Below are 17,598 nucleotides of genomic sequence, written 5' to 3' on the forward strand. Positions count from 1 at the left end.
TGGTACCGCTCGAAACAATCGAGTGTCACATCCGCAATTCACGGATTTACGATTCGATAGAGATATATTCAGTTGTAGTGAAGTGGTTTCATTGTGCCGGCTTTATCTCTTCTGCCACGTGGTGTAACTGACAGATTTCTCAAATATAACCCCGCAAATTGAATAAATTTTGATTGATTGACAGAATAAAGAACGTATGATATTTTTCTCTATACCTGTTTGTTCTTCTCTCGGCGATAAACTCAAGGACGCAAAGTTTTTATCTAACGATTGTCAGGAACACAGCTTCGATCGTTATATTTTCGAAGAACGAACCAATTATCGAATTTTACAATTTAGATAGCGACTGGATGGTAATCCGCGGTCTGCATCGAGATACCCCACCTTCGATGCTCATTGTTATGTAGATACGGACTAATTTAAATTCAGTATAAATATCACAATGGAGCTTAATCAGCATTTGATGATGTTTCCTGATCGAAAACTTTCCTTGAGAAAGCTCCCGAACATTAATTTAAATTCTAGCAGAAAGAACGTCTTGACCTCGAGACCTTTGCCAAAGAATAACCCAACTTCTAATGAATTAAACGGGAATTAGAATCAATTACTCCAAAGTTTTGATAATCTATTTACCGAAAAAGCTCGCTCCTAAACGGAATTTTTTCCCACGCATTTTCGCGCTTGTTAACCTAAATAATGTGAAGTATCTAATGCTGTTCATAATTTATTATTTACTGGGTGACATGAGGGCGGCCTTCCCATTTTCAAAGCATTCCCTCGAGGCAGTTTATTGCGAAAAACACTTAGGTAGAACCGAGGGTATATTTAAGAGATTACACTTCATGATAGTTTTATACTGTCCCTCAGATACATATGGGGCCGGCCAACCTAGCGCACTTAAAACTTTCGGATTTCCAAAGATTACGTATATCTCGAAATCGCTCCGATTACAACATGCGATTCAGCACAAAACGAAAGGTTAAAATTTTATCTCGGTCCTAAATTACTGATTTCCAGAGTTTTATTAAGCTGACAAGCGCAAAACCAGTTTTTCTCCCTTATAACCAGGTGTTGATCGAACCAAAATAGAATTTTTCCGTCCTATACTTTGCATATGTACACTAGACCACGTTATTGGTGTTGACTTTCAACGCTTTCAGAGCTGAAACTTTAGCTCCTTCCCTACATTATTATTAAACGTTGCGAAGCAAGGTTTAGTGGTGTTTGGTCGACATTATGAAGTCGTGACAGTGGCGTTATTAAACTAGAGTTCGACCACGCAACATTTGCGATCGTGCCACCCAAACACGGATGTAGCCTTCCCAGCTCCAAAATGAAACAGAACGCATAGACTAGACACAAGTTTTATTCGAAACTATGCGTAATTCTGGCAAGGAAGGAAGCACAAACAACATAAAATTCTTAATTATACCGTTTTTCCGGCAAAAATCACGCTACTATCGACTTGTGTGTAAACATCTGCCGTGTATCTGGTTTCGTATGAAAATTCCGGTGAACTACCGGCGACGGTCAAGGGCCGTCGACTGAAAATATATAGCGCACGCAAGCCCCAGGAAACTCGCTCCCGGTACGGCCCCCACATAACGTGACGCATGCACGCCATACCGGACTGGTAGGTTTTTATTATTTCTTGCATATAATTAGGTGGCGTGCCGTATCCCACCTTAATGTGGCTCGAACGAGCTACTTAAAGCCATAAACACCGAACGTACATTTGCCACTAACGAGCTTTTATTCTGATGCGTTGCTCGCGCGAAAGTTCACTCTTTCATCAGCTTAAAGAAGAAGAAACGGCCGCAAAGGTACTTGCCCTCGTTCTTTCTACAGTAGTTGAAAAAACTGTTCTATTTATATAATAATTCTATTTATATAAAGAATAGTTTTGAATTAAAAAACTCTATTTACACCCTAGACTAATCGAGAGTTAAGTTACCTTTCCTGTACCTTACATAATTTATCGTTACAAGTAGCACCACATAAGATTATTAATAATAGCAAGCAAGTGGTAAACATGCCAACCTAATGGCGTTTTGATTGAAGATTATTGTCATCACAGGAAGGGCGTTAAAACCACTTTTACGACCAAATTTCTTAAATAATAAATGCAAGTCCATTAGACCTGAAACTGTAAACTCATTCAAAATTAAAATATATGCCGTAAAGAGTAATTGATAGATAAAAATCCCCAAAAATTTTGTCGTAAAAAATCCTACATTCCGCAAACGCTCATAAAGGTTCTCTTTATGATTATGGCAACCGACGCAGCTCCACGCCGTCGCCATAAAATATAATTCCATTCGGAGCTTTACAGTTTAAAAAAAGACGACACGTCACCCGGATCTATAATGCGATGACCGAAAAATAAAACGAAAACACCTAGGGCCTACAGATGACACTGTGATTCTCCGTAGCGTGGGATAATGCCAAAGAAGGAGATACTCACCGGCTGTGACGTCGATTCCGACAACCAATACGTGCTGCTGATCTGAAAAAAAAATCGAAAATCAGTCACTTGGTTCTAAAGCAAGAATGACTAGTCGGCATCCATTCGGAAACCGTTTACTTTTATTTAAAAAGCTCAGCGTAAGCTCTGTCACGTTCAATCCTCATTGCCTCACGTGTGGATATTCACGGTGTAATGTCACAAAGCAGCATTCCTAAACATGTTGAAAATGTACCGGAGAAAACATATAACAACATTTAGAACCTCTCTTCCGGAAAGGATGGATACACACACATCTACCCACTTAGTTTGAATGTGCGAAAGGTAGGCAGCCATTTCGAGAGGAAGCGTGTTACGAATAAAAATAATAAGTTTTCACATATTGCATTATACACACATGAAACGAAACGGCCAGAATTTACTTTTTGGCCGCCCTTTTATTTAATCATTCTACAATGAGATATGATTAAGAACCATTTTATTATTTAAACTAGCTAAATGTTCGGTTACTTTTAATTAAATTTAATTTATAACGAGTTTCCCTACTCGCTAGGATAATTTAGCTTTATTAAAAGTTCAGAGCCAGCAGCTAACTGCGGGAATTCTTTCGGCCCCAAAAAGATTAACTTTGTGCTGTTTTGTCATAAAAATAAAATTACTCAATTCCAAATTATAAAGAAACCCCGATCTTATTGAAAACGACTAAAAACACGAAAGGAACGAAGATTTAAAAAGTACGCAAATGGTAGAATTCGGATTAACTGAACATCGGTGAAAGAAATTGGAATCTGGTCCAAATGAACATTTATACAGGAAAAAACACAATTCGACACTTTGCGAGTGAAGCTAACGGTCGTCCGAAAATCCCCAGTCCCCGGTAAGCATAGACGAGTAAGCTTCGGTGCGGATTATATTTAAACCCTAGTTTAGGACCACTAAATGTCGTCTGTAAGCTAAACCGATAGGGCAGATATGCATCTGGCGACGGAGTTGTATGAAGATAAAGACGCGTCCGGGGACGGCAAATTCTCATGCAGACCATCGCTGCGGCTTAAAATATCGCATAATAACAAGTAGAAGCGTATATGGTCTCACGGCGAGTCGTGTTTGCTTTAAAATTGCAAGGGGGCATGTATACATATGCACGAGAAGAGGAGCGTGAAGAGACACCGGCTGAAAATTTAAAGAGGGAAATAATCGCTTTGTGCGCCCTCTAACTGTTAAACATTTACGAGGCGTAAAGCTCAAAGAAAAGCGAGCAATTTTCTGAAAGTCGAGTGACGCACAAACAATAACCGAGGAATTATAGAAGAGATGAAAAAAATTCTAATTACTTAACCCCCGAACGAAATTTACGTCCTACATCGAAACATAAACATAAAGAACGTTGTGTATTATTATTAGCTCTTAAAAGACTAAAAGCGCTTTTTCTTGTCTTGCACGGTATTGTTTTAAAAGATTAAAATTGTTTTAACAGCACCGTTGAGCTGTTCAGCACATGTTCTTGTCACATCTCCTTTTATAGTCGTTAGCAGGAGCAATTTATAAAAGTGGGGAGCAAGAAAAAGAGTGACGTCCTACTAAAACTTGATTTAGTAGTTGTATACGTGATTATTGCTCCAGTCTGCAACTTGATGAGTTTTACTAAACGAGTATTATCCGCAAGAAAGTGCAACGAAAATTAATACCGCTACCGGAAAGCTTAATTCGTTAAACCGCATTTGCAACTTAGCGAGAAGTAATGAAAAAACTTTAACGCTGGAAAAATTTCAACGGCGATAACTAGGGAAAACAAGAACAATATCCTTATGGATTTATACAAGAAGTTCCCAAGTCGACCAGTCGGCGGACAAAATAATTAACCGCTTTATATTAAAATTGCTTTTTAATCCGGGGATATAAATTAAAGATTGTATTCAAATTAAAGCAAATATTAAATTATCCACGTTTCTTTCATTATTCTCTCATGAAAATTTAAACCGAAAACGTTGTATCGTTACGACAAATTTAATTTAACCAACGCAACTAGTTTTAATTGCTTTGAGACCCCTTCAATTATGTATCCGAAAGAAAAATGAAAACAGTCCGTCCAGTGTTATTTATAAATACGGAGTTGTAGAACACATACACACCGCAAAATACATAACACAAAAACACAAACTAAACAAATAGTTACAACTGGAACAAGTAAAGAGTAAAAAAAAACTTAAAGCATGTCATCATCCTTTGGTAGTAAATCTAAGCATCCTAAAGTATTAAAGTAGAATTACTTTGGGCTGTTTTCCTTGGAGGGTACAAAGCGGTCGAAAATTTTGATGTGAGATACAACCAAAGCATACAAGCCCTCCTCTAAACGAATTTAAGCAAGATTTCTAGTCTAGCTGATGGTTCACACCCTCTAAGAAAACCTTGACGTTGGATATTTACATTATGTTATTGAGCGTAGTAGTGGTGTCCCACATAAAAAGTATCGATTTTAACATATCCTTCGCTTTATTTATAATTAAAGCAACATAATTAAAAAGCGTATTTTGTGAATCGAAATGTGGGAGGTCACTTGGTTGGAAAAAATTGGTTGATCCTCACCACCCTCTCAAGCCATTTAATCATCACTGGCAAAATTCTTCACGGTTAATTCTTTCGGGTTATTGACTCGAATGAAATATTAATTGCATTCGCATTTAACTCGATTGTAAATATCGAAACTTTATTATCTGTCATTTCGTTTTATTGTTGTTTTATGTAGCCGAAGGGAGCCGTGAAAATTTACCATCATCGTGGTTGGTTTGATGAAGGGTTTGAGGTCGAAGATCGTGGCCTTTCCGCAGTCACGAAACTTTGTAGAATAAACGCTGTTTAAATAATGTTTGCCAAGATAAAACTCAAGCGTAAAAATTTACAAGATCACCTACATTAAGGAAATGTAAATAACAGAGTTAGCTGCTCATTATTTAGTAACGATGCTTTTACCGCAAGTCTTGGAACTTGTCACGGCCGCCACCTGATGTCCGGGTAAAGCTTTTCCGGCGACAGGTTTTTCTTTTATTACGTTCCAACATAACTTGTCATTTGACAGACGTAAAAATATTGAAATAATAATAAGCATAAATTAGCTCCGAAAAGAATAACGAAAAATCTGTTGGCAGAAAGCTAAATTTGACCTGGTCATAAGTACTAAAAGCACGATGAGACTCGCAAATATGAGGCGTGTGTTGGTCGTGTAATTATCCGGTGTCTGACTCGAAAAAACTTTTAATTTACTTTTATTTCGAATATTATAATTTGTGTGCAGACGAGTAAAGTTTGTTATTGCTGAAGTTAAGTCACTCGGAGGAATTTTATCAGATGGGAAGCTAAAACCGCAAAATATCGTCGAGTTGATTCTTTGAAAATAAATTTCCGCGCGCACGCCGCCGCCGTCGCGGCGCTGCGAAATCCAATTACAACTTGACTAAAATAACTCGGAGCAATTTAACACGAAGATTTCGTTACGATAAGTGCAATAATCTTCACGTACGGAATAATAGTGCTCCAGACTCATTATTGTCAATGTTCTTTTTTTTGCTCGCTTGTTATTGGACTGTCGCAGTTAAAGTCGTGGATGATGAAAAGAAACGCTTCAGTCTTAACAATTACGTCACACCTTTACAGTTGAAGTGAGTGGACGGCGTTGTTTACAGAACGGCTTTTAACACCTTCATCATTCTACTACTGAGGTTTACTTTGCTCAACGGTTCATTGCAGCTTTACTAAGAAAATTTGTGAAAATTTTCGATCATGTATTCCGCAGCATCCAAATAAAATTTACTTTTTCTACTTTTCTTTTAATCCATCGAACAAGCCATTAATTATTCCTTTGGCAACGCTATACTTTCAGCTTTAAAACAACAAACATCAAAGCCATTAGATTTTGCTAGACTAAATAAACACGATGAACAGAATAAAAATCATTACTCCCACTGCAAGAGCAGAATACGAAATAAGCACAACAGTGATTCAATTTCCAGCAATTCGGTGAAAAAATAGTAAGATCGAGGTCGTAAAAATAGCCTTCTGATATTATAAAGCTATCAGTTTCCGCGTCAAGGGTCTAATTCAATTTAACAATCGTCTTTGTGTCTCCATTCTCTTCAGATGAACCAAACTTCATTTCTATAACTCTGACTCTGATAATTCGTTCTCCAAATAAGTTTCTCGACAATTAAGAGGCACTTTCTCGTTAAACAATCAAAGAAGAAAAGAACAAATCTTTGCTAAACGAAATTGCAAGGAGTATGTCCGCCGAGAAACCCACACCGCATGTTTCATCCACTTTAAAACGTCAGATTCCTGTCGGAATTCAGCGTCGTCGTAGTAACCACGTGAAGAGGCTTGGAAGAGCGACCGCTTCTTAACTTTCCGTAGAGATGATGGAATGTCGGTGGTGAGAGGTGACAATAATGCCTGAAACGTTGGCAATGAATTATGCAATGAATAAGCTTTGCTAATCTGTGGCTGGAGCTCGGCTCCAGACTTTACTGTTCCCGAGGGCAGAGGGACGTGCCGTCGCTGCCTTTACTCAACAGAACGTTTTCCCCCACTATTTCCCGGCTTTGGCGGTGTCTCATCGCCGACCTATTATGCATTTCGTTCCTGTATGTGGACACGTATCGATTTTCTAGCTATTAACAAAAATCACCGTCGGCACGGTTCTGCATTAGAACAAAGCAATTTTGATGGAAAATTATGTAAATGTTTCGAGTTTGGACTGTAACACACGTTTCCCCCTTTCGCACGGAATTAAATAATGTTTAACGGGAATGTATATACCGTAGACGGCTATGTTAAATTTAATTTGGATACGAAAGCCGTTTTAGACACTGCGCGAGCACACGAGCAATTTTCAATTGAAATATGAACGTAGCCACCACCCAGAAATCGCGTAGATAGTGTGATTGAGATAACTGAAAGGTTATGGTAATTTCAGGTACTAACTTACGAAGGCATCGCCAATAAAGTTCAACATATCATATCAATTGGCTACAAATCTCGCGATTACGTTCAGACCAAGTCGACTCGCGGATTTTATTGCTTATTTATTCACAGACCTGTATCGGAGGCACCGAATCACATACATTCCAAATTTATGATCTTCCAAAATCACTCGATACTTTTTTGCTGAAGTGGGTAAATGGGTCACTGAAATTAAAATGACGGCAAGATTTTGTATAATTTATTGAAACAGCGCCTCTCACGGCTGCTATTTATAGGAACTCCAGCTTAATGAAGGACGTGCTTGACAACGAACGAAGAGTATAATTGAGTGAGTTCGGTCTAAAACTGAACTACTCGTCCATTGAGAGAGAAAATAGTTATATTGCCAACCACTGGACTAATTAGTACATCAGCGACTGCTCCAGTTCAGCACCAGTATCGACTGATACCAAATTTGAATAAAACATAGAGACAGTCGATTTATTCCGAAAGCGCAACTTCACAGCTCTGAATATTTAACGTAATAAAATGCACCGAAATAGATCTATCATGACACATTTATGCTTTTAATCCTTTTTATGACCTATATACTGGCACCATTCGATGAAAAAATAGGGTTTAGCAAAATAATCCCCAGATCAAATTCTAGTATTTTTCTTTTCTTTGTTTGCTTCTGGTCGCGTCTAAATGGCCCCTTTGATGTCGAAATAAGAAACGTCGACCTCTTCAACCATCGCCCTTCTCCGCGTTATGTTTATGCGAGTCTTGGGTTCGGATCGTCGGCTGCAGTCACGTGGAATTGATGAAACATTGCCCCCCAGTGCCGATAAAACGTCTCCATGCTGATATCGGAAACCTTCGTCTAATAAATTCTTTGTCAACGACAAACTACTATGTGTGTATAGAAGTCTCGAAGCAAATTTAACCCGAAACGGAATAAATTACGGGTGAGCATTATGCCTCCATTTGGCAAATAGCTTTAGTGTGAAATTAGCATTTCAAAAGAGCCGATATGAGACTTGTTGCACCTTTGTTTCTTTCATGATGTAGGTAGGTATATACGTTCAGTCGTCATGCAGACGTTTTCATTGTTTGGTCTGCGGAACAAGTTCTGATTTCGCATTCTGTTTGGATAATCCAGGATTTTCAGGACGAACCCCTACAAAATTCATTACGTTTTGATCTATTTATATGTGGTAGACGTTTGTGCCAGACCTAGTACACCTCTAACCTATCTCATATAAAATTCCGAACATACCAGAGACGTTACAAATAAATTCCGGGATGCATCGCGTCCGTAGAACGAAATTAAAACGTACCAGTCCCATATCGTCCCGTCTTATCTCCGGAATACTAATAATACTAATTTAATGAAGCAATCTCATTCCGGAAAAACCGGGGAGTAATTAATGTCCAGACTATGTAGGAACAGTAAAACGAGGAATAACAACAATATCACAGACAGCAGAGAAGCGCAGAAGCTGCACCCTGCGGCCTCAATTAAGACATATCATTTATAAAAAACGCTCGGCGAAGGGACGCAGCCAGCTTTTTATTTGGCAACCCTGCTGTTTACAGCTGTGCTAGTAACAAATGTCCGGAATTACCGTACGTGGCGCTTGTGACCGCAGATCGGGCCGTAATTTCGTTTTTGTTGCCCGATTTAATACTGTCATATCACGGACGGAAATAGAGGGGTTCAACTTTTCATCACTTACGCACAAATTTTGCAATTTTGCTGCGACCCTAATCTGGTCACCGAAAAAACAAACAAAGGAACTGTCCGAGAATCGATCTAAAATTCCTAGGTCTGGTCTCTAATCCGTTAAAACTTGGAATTGTGGGTCGGCGTTAGTATAGGAAACTGGGTCGTTTCATTCAATTAAGGTTTCTGAGGGAAGATGACTTGATTATTTCTCCTTGGGTCCTATTTGTCATGCTAATCAAAAGTTTGTACATTTTAATTACTCCAACCAAACATACACCAAAGCCTAAATACACATCTAAACGTGTTTCGAATTTCATTTTTATCTTCTTCTTTTCCTCCTCTTAGTTGTTGTACAGTTGAACGTTTCGGAAACGACGTCAAAACATAATCCGTCTGGCAATACGGTGACGGTGAAGGTTTCAACTTCAATTTCCGAGCTTTTATTTGTGGAAGGAATTAAATTTTATCCTGTTTATGAGTTGACGGGTTTCCGTGCTTCCAGAAAGAAGAAAATTAGCATTGCTGGCTGCTCGGTAATTAAATTACGCCGATACAAAATTATAAACTTTATAAGGTCTTTTATATTCTTTGCCTCCTTATTTGTTCCGTTCCGACACGTTCCTAGGGTACCCCGCCAGGAGCTCGGATAATAAACGCGGTAGAGAGACGCCCGAAAGCCTTCTATATGAGTCAAAAAGGTGCAAGATAAAGTTGCCTGTAATTGCAAAACCTTGTTTTATACTTAGCCGTACTCGTTCATAACGCTGGCCCGGTTTAATCCGTGACTTGCACCCCTGATATTGGTGCAGTTTTATGACACACTGCCCGCTTTATTGCTATTTTTAAAATAATTGCTCGTTTACGTCCAACGGGAAACCGTTTAATACCGAAATTCAATTTAAAGATTAAGTTTATGGAACCCTCCAATGGTAGTTGCACTTTTTCATCAAAAACACTTGTCCTACTGCCGGCAAAAATCGAGCCTCCATAAAATTGGCATTTCTGGATTACGACTTGTGTGCACTGGACAAATACCCGATTACTCTCTGTAATAATGCAGGTATGACACAAAATGCCTTTAAATCAACCGTTGTGTTTTAACAAGTTCGTAGAAATTCTAAATTTGCGATTACTTCTACAGTTATTATTGTCCTTAACAGAAAAAACTGAGATAAACAGGTTTCTTTTAGAGACTATTTTATTTAACCAAATGTCATCATCACTTCTAAGTCATCCAAATAATAGCTTTCACAATGATGTTCTATGAATTGAAAATATCCTGTGATCGTTAAAGTTCAAATTTGAAAAACAGAAGCCTTGTTGAAATATTTTGAAGACAGTAGGTATTATAAATAGTAGCAACTGAAACGTAGCTTTCGTAGTCAGAGTATCGTAGTATTAAATCCAAGCACAACTAGTTTTGTCCAAATTCAACTGGGTCTTAATATTCGCCAAACTATGAGTTACTTCATTATGAACATTAGATACATATTGCTCATAACAACACCTTTACCGAAGTTTTTCATTAGTATTTTCAGACCATCTACACTGCTAGATAACTGGTCTGCTAGCTGTCGGAATCTCGCACTTACGGTGTTAGTCTGGTAAACCGTTTGCAGAAGAGCTGTCAGATTCTAGCTACCTTAATTAATTAAATCCAAGCAATGCACCATATTTGAAATAACGTAATACGGTGAATTATTTGTACATTTGAAACCACCATAAGTTCTCAAAAGACGATCCATCACAAAGATAAAGTCACAAAGACTAAAAAGAGCTAACCCTCTCTAAGTTCTCGCGACTGGTTGGATTTGAGAGAAAACTTTGACAATGGTCAATAGTGTTTAGATCAGAAATCGCAACCAAGAACTACTTCCAAACAATTTATTGTTAATAATAAATTTTGTCTGATATTTACAACTATTCACAATTTTTCTTATTTCGGTCTTGTTTCGGTCCTTGACTGTGTAAACTGGGGAAATAATCAAAAGGCTAGAAGATCCTGCGCTTTTAATACAATGTCTTTTATAAATAACAAAAATCGTTGGGGATAAATTAAATGCACCATTGAGTTTATCTCGTTGAACAATCGGCTCCATTACTGCATGGGTTTTTTGAAAGAACATTCTCCCCTAGGGTGGCAATTTTGAAACAATGGCTGATAATCTAGTCCACAATTAGCGTGTGTCGTTGATAAAGCGCAAGGTGTGTGTCGTATCGACAGTGCGTAGGGCGGAACACGGCACATACAAATGGCACTTGTCGAGTCGGTATCGCTCGGTATAAATTACTGGATGCCCGCCCCAAGCAGCATGCAACACGTATGTGTACAACACACGTCGTGGAGCGATCCAGACCGGACTATTGCGAATATGAGCTTTGAAGCCAAATGAGTTTACTCAACACTTTTACCGCCCCATTATCAGACAGGGGAGAAAAAAACCCACAGCCACACAGCCGTTCGTGCTCAAGCCCAATTACGAGATCAGCGACTAGATTTTCGTCGTCCGACTCGAGTGGGAAATGTAAATTGGCCGAAAACGCAAATAAAATTATATTGGGTTTAAATATCGGTGAGGGGATTAAATCACATTTGTGACTAACCGGAATTATCCGGGAAATTATCTAAATTACAGGTGGACGGCGACGGTCGCCAAGTTGGCGAGTTTACTGGTGCTTTTGTTAAATTGAAACGTTGCCTGTGGTAATTTACCAGAACGTAATCGGACTGGAGAAGGCTTATCTTTAACACAACACCTGGTTTGTTCGTATAATGGACGTTGTTATCGAATTTACTATAGAAACACATTATCAAAGATTAGCTTTCTTTATCTTCGTTGTTCGAGACAAAGTCAAACACCTCCGCAAGTCCCTGAAAAAACTTGTATTCCGAGATCAAATTCGCAACATATGGAGCAGAAAGGCGTCTAGTTTAACTTGAAAATTGCAAATCAACTCGTGTCGGTCGACGCACCGAACGAAATAAATCTCGAAGATTCATAGGCGAAACTTCCGCCAAGCGCAAAAACACAGCATTAAAGATGGGGAAAAAAGTCGATGGGTCTAATAGGAAACAAATCGCAAACGTCAAATACCTGAGCCCCACACCAAGAGGCCTGAAAAGTGTTTCAGCAATATCATATTTTACCTGCATAAGCACTTAACATAATGTTAAAATTACTTGATTAGTTACTCGCTTATTTCGTGTAATTTCAAATAATCAATTACGTCGACTTTAAATTTACGTGTCTAGAAACAAGTAGAAAGTTTTGTAAGTCTTAGAAAATTGTTATATCCAGTTATTTACTTTTAGAAAATTGTGAAGTAATTGAATTAATTACTTAAGAACGCTGGCATTGGAAAAAATTACATTTAACAGCACTGTACGGCAACAACAATGTTAACATTCAAATACGGCTGTGTTGCTATTTCAATATTTTTCTAAAGTAATAACAGAGTTGTGCACCGTTAAATAATTAATCCACACCCGTAAAAAAGCAGCGTTTTTTCATATTTTTAGACGCATCAAGCTGATCGGTATTTTCCATATAAATATTTAACAATAATGGATACCGGAAAGTCGAATATATTTCCTTCTAAATTATTAAACAGCAGTGAAGTAACCTTTGAAATTAAAGGGGATAATCAAATCAGTTTAAGCAGATGATAAATGGTATGGCTAACAAGTTTAATGCCGTAAAAAAGGAAAAAATCGCGATTTCTCCGTAAAACTGGCACCGAACGTTTCAGATTTCAAAACCGCGTGAAAGAGCTGGAAGCCCCATAAACTTTAAACAACACACACACGCCCTTTGTAATTACGAGAGCTGGCAGCCGGTACTGCTTTATTCATTTCCTTTTCGTCCGTTTACTTTGTATCCGTAATGCAATGTTAGTGTTTCATCAGGATAATACGCTTGTGTTTATTACTTCAAATACGGCTAATAGAAGCAATTCAGCTCTCAGAGCATGATAATAACGAATGTTCATCAACCATAAACTAGCCTTAAGACCTCCGCCAAGAAAAATTCCATACTATTATGAAAGCGTTAATTTAACACACTAACGTCGCGTACACCGCCACAAAACTTCAATTATTTGCAGCGACAACACGGCTTTTTTAATTTATTGCTTGTAATATAACTTAATATTGACTCGTGGAACACACTTTGCGGCATCATAAATAAAACGGGATCAAAGGGAGTCGCGGACCGACGTTCACAAACAGCGGTAAGTGGTTCAGAGCAGGGCTCCATTAGCGAATCAATACATCGAGGGGGTCTATCGGCAAACAGCAAAATGTCATCGGGTGTCAAAGTTCGTGTCGCTTTGATCACCTTGTTTCCATTTTTCTTCTCGAGACTGCGAGACAGTAATTGGACATCCAGGCATTCCCAAGGACGCGACCACCTTCGTCTAATATAACTAAATGCAATCAAGAACGTCTTAAAATCACAAACTAGAGAGATTATTTCTTTTATTTCCTGGTGTTTTTTTTTGGATAGACGTCATTTTTGGTGCTGGAAAAATCCGGACAGACCACAGGACTCCATCGCCTCGTTGAATAATTGCGGGTCGTAAAGCCGCGCTTTCATCAGACGCGGCTTATAATGGCCCTCCAGCTCCATATACTTTTTAACTCATAGTTGCTTTGATTGCCGTCCATAAATCGTGTCGGGAATGTCTCCAATAATCTCGATGGGAGGATCGGAGCTTGGCCGGTCCGGGTCTTCAATTATCCTGAAGCTTGTCATTTGGTTTTCAAAGCAGTTTCCAGGGTCCCGGATCCTGCTTTGCATATGTCTAATAGACAACCACTAGAGCGCCCTTCCAGGATATTGAAATTGTCCAACACCCACCCATATATAAATTATGCGAACACGCCTTAACGAAATTCGATATTTTCTCTCTACGAACGTCGTCCGAATTTATGTTTACCGGAAAATTTACTTGCCTATCTCTTGAATTTAATAATTTTTTTGTTCTTGCTCCGGAGACAGAATTTGTTCTTTTCAAATGAATAAATCCTAAGGAGTAACAAAAGAGTTGCGAAAGCAAAAACCACGACCCGCAAGGAAATACACCGTTCCGGATTTGTTCTTCGGGAGAATTTATGGTCGATGGAGTACGGGGCGGACTCAGATTCCGGCCATTGTTAGAATACCACTCACGGACTGGTGAGGTATAACACATGTATAATGATTACTACATAAATGTTAATTAAGCTTTGACAACGGCAGCTACGCCCTTCTACATGGCATGGCGTGCTTGCTTAGTCGACAAAACAGAATACGGGATGAGATTACTAAAACTGGATGCGTCTGCTCGATCCTTGTGTTGACATTATACGGTTTCCTCTTGATAGAACGTATAAACGTCGCAATCACAGCGAAAACACTCCGAAGGCGGTTTTTGTTGCTAACCGCACCGGTGGTATATGCAAGTGCAACGCAGAAGCACCCGGAAGCGTCGCTTTAATAAAACACGACCGTGCAAATCCGAAGATGTATTAACTCCCAGTTCTGTCGGCTTCCGGGCCAATGTGGAACTATCGCATATTGGCTGTGTATCTTTCCGGTGAGTTGATTTTTACGTGGGGGGATTGCGAATAAATGTTGATTTAAAAGCCGAAACAGCTTTCTTACCCAGACTTGGACGGAAGATTATTTAATGTCGGCCTGCTCAATTTGAGCGCCAAATATTAGCACTAACGCAAAATTAATCTTTATCTTTACAAAACTTCAAATTTCTCCCCCTATTTACCAACTCTCAATTTATGAAAACATAAAGTACATCGCCCGTCGGTTTTTCCTCGAAAATTTTGAATAAATATCCCATCAATTATAAAGCCAAATTATCGATTAAAACTTCCTAAAAAACACTAGAATTAACCTCTCTCGTCGTCTTGTGTTAATTCTGTTGATTTAAAGACGATATTTAATTTCTGTTTTGACTTATTTTTTTCAGTTAAAACTAGATTTATTTCTCTCTTTAGTTTTATTGTGCTTCTAATTATATTTTGTTTAAACAGGAAAACAGGACAAGCAAAAACACTCATTTATTCTTTGTTTAAAAATCTTTCTTCTTAACCTGTTTACTTGAGCTTTTACATCACTCCAGACGTCACTTGAAGGTATAATTTTTTGATATTACAAGTAGAAAAAAATTGCAAAGTAAAAAGTTTGTTCATGAAATTTTTGAAACTTTTATTTCCACTACTCGAAATCTTTCTCAAGATAAAGGATATGTCTAATTGATCTACATGACTGAGGCCGCCGCATGGTGCACGCATTTAAGTAATTAAACACATTCTTGTGGATGCATTAACTAAATCAAAATTTGATAAATGAAGCGAGTTCCGACAATTTGCTCTTTCGCCGACACGAAACATGCACAACACATCCAGTAATTTCAATTAAATTGATCGGTCGAGACGCAGAAGTAATTAAGGCCCTTTGTTGGCGAGCATCTAGGGTTTTCTCGGTGGTGATGGCGCATTATACGCCGCAGAGCAACCGTAGACAAGCCGTACAGTGGGGTGTGTCTTCAGTAACAGTTAATAAACTCCCATAGAGTGTCACTTGTTTAATCCTAGTCGAGAGGTGTTCGGTGGAGACCCTGCCAAGGCAGATGGGAACGAAGTAAGTGGCTAACAGGTGTAAGCGATGCTTCAGTTAACTCGATGGCCATTTGCCGCTAGATTAGCCAACATACGGACTGCAAAATTACACCGTTCCCGCACACTTCTTTAATCTCTGTTTAAGCTGTCTTCGCTCAACCCTTCCAGCCCGGATGCAACGACGATTTAGAGAGAAAACGGTTCGTGGTTATAATTAGAGAACATTTTTGGAGATCAAATTTTATATTCTACCAGAGGTTCGCCTTATTTTCGTGGGAATAAAGTTTTCCCTTCGGAGTCGAAACAAGGCAAAAAAATGATGGGGAGTTTATTTGATTTGTTTTTCAACGTTGTTTCCTTTTGAAAGCCTGTATGAATATTAAAACTTCCATAGGCAACAATCGGCCCGCGGGGACAGTTTATACAAACTTCTGGATTAAACTTGGAGAACGAAAACGTACGATGGATAATTTTTTCCTTTCAACTCGTCTATTAATATAAACAGTTTCAATTTAGCAAACTTGTCTTGTTCAGAATTGTAAAAAAAAATTGTATTATCCCGGCGCATCCACCATTTTTGAAAAACAAACTAAACTCAAATGTAACTTATTGTCACTTATATTAGCATAAACAGTATCAATTTATAAGAACTGTAAACTCTGCATTAGCCTGGCGCATCCACCATTTTTTTAAACAACCAACTCAAAAATGCGTTTGCAATAAAATGAAACAAAAAACAACCATGACATTTGGTCTCGTATTAAGCAAATTTTAAATTTGTATTTTATATTAGTTCAATAAATTAATAATCATAAAACTTACAGCTAAATAAAAGTAAACATAAGCTTGTGGTATGAGTTATCCATTACATTTAGATATATTTTCCACCGCTTACACCTATTTCCCAGTCATGTGATTGCAGCACTGTAGTATAAAAAAAACACATTTCCGTAAATGTTTTGGACTTTGTGTTTTGATTCAATTTCAGATTTACATTTTGCAAAAAAGAATTAATTCACAACTACACAAACTAATTAAACTGAGAGTAACAAACCAGTGATTGCCTGCTTTCATTTAACAAATTAAAAATTTCCAGCAACGCCAAACATAATACATTTAAAAAATGCAGTATGATAGAAATCAAAAGCTTTCTACTTGACGCCAATTCGAAATTTTATAAACAATTCGTTAAAATTTGGTTACAAGAAATTCGATATTTCTTGTTGAATGACAAAAACGTCCCTTTGCCGCGTTTTTAACCCGGAAATGTGAGTGCGCACCGCATCTGAATCCTCCAACACAAAAGACGGATGACAGTGTCATATTGAGTTATTTTTTGGCACATAAACTCCCACAGCCACAACATGGAGAAACGAAGTTATGAAGTGAGTCCGGGCGCACCGGAATATTGTTATTTTTGCGCTCGTTTCGGGTTCGTTTTATCGTCATTTGCAAAGAAGAAAGTGGCAGTGCGAGGCGTCCGTATCGCGACGATGGAACCTTTTTAAGTCGCGCAGTCATAAACAATTTCTTTAGAGGTACTTTATCATTTTATTAGGTAATTTCCAAGTATATAAAGTAATATCCACGGGAGTTTATAAAAAATGCCAGGAGACGAGCCTGTCTAAATCCTTGGCTAATATAAAACTGAATAAATCTGAACACAACCGTGCACATACACGAGAAGAGTGAGGAAAAAAGCAAAAGGGATCTTCCAGCTCGGCTGGCAAAGCACATTATAAAGGTTTATATGAAAAGACATTACGGCGAGAAGAAGGCGTGTTCTGCGAGCATTCTTCAACGACATCCATCTTGATGGTTTGAAAGACAGCG

General features: G+C 38.3%; 1 protein-coding gene across 8 annotated transcripts in view; it reads right to left on the bottom strand.

Annotated features, from left to right (window-relative positions):
* The window catches only part of Lar (Leukocyte-antigen-related-like), a 205,258-nt gene that overhangs the window by 100,269 nt on the left and 87,391 nt on the right, over nucleotides 1–17,598 (bottom strand). For all 8 annotated transcript variants that reach the window (XM_064357111.1, XM_064357119.1, XM_064357116.1 and 5 more), the window contains one exon: nucleotides 2,465–2,506. The gene's annotated coding sequence lies outside the window, so the exon portion shown is untranslated. The remainder of the gene's footprint in view (nucleotides 1–2,464; nucleotides 2,507–17,598) is intronic.

The sequence above is a fragment of the Tribolium castaneum genome, chromosome 1, assembly GCF_031307605.1.
Source record: "Tribolium castaneum strain GA2 chromosome 1, icTriCast1.1, whole genome shotgun sequence".
Classification (NCBI taxonomy): domain Eukaryota; kingdom Metazoa; phylum Arthropoda; class Insecta; order Coleoptera; family Tenebrionidae; genus Tribolium; species Tribolium castaneum.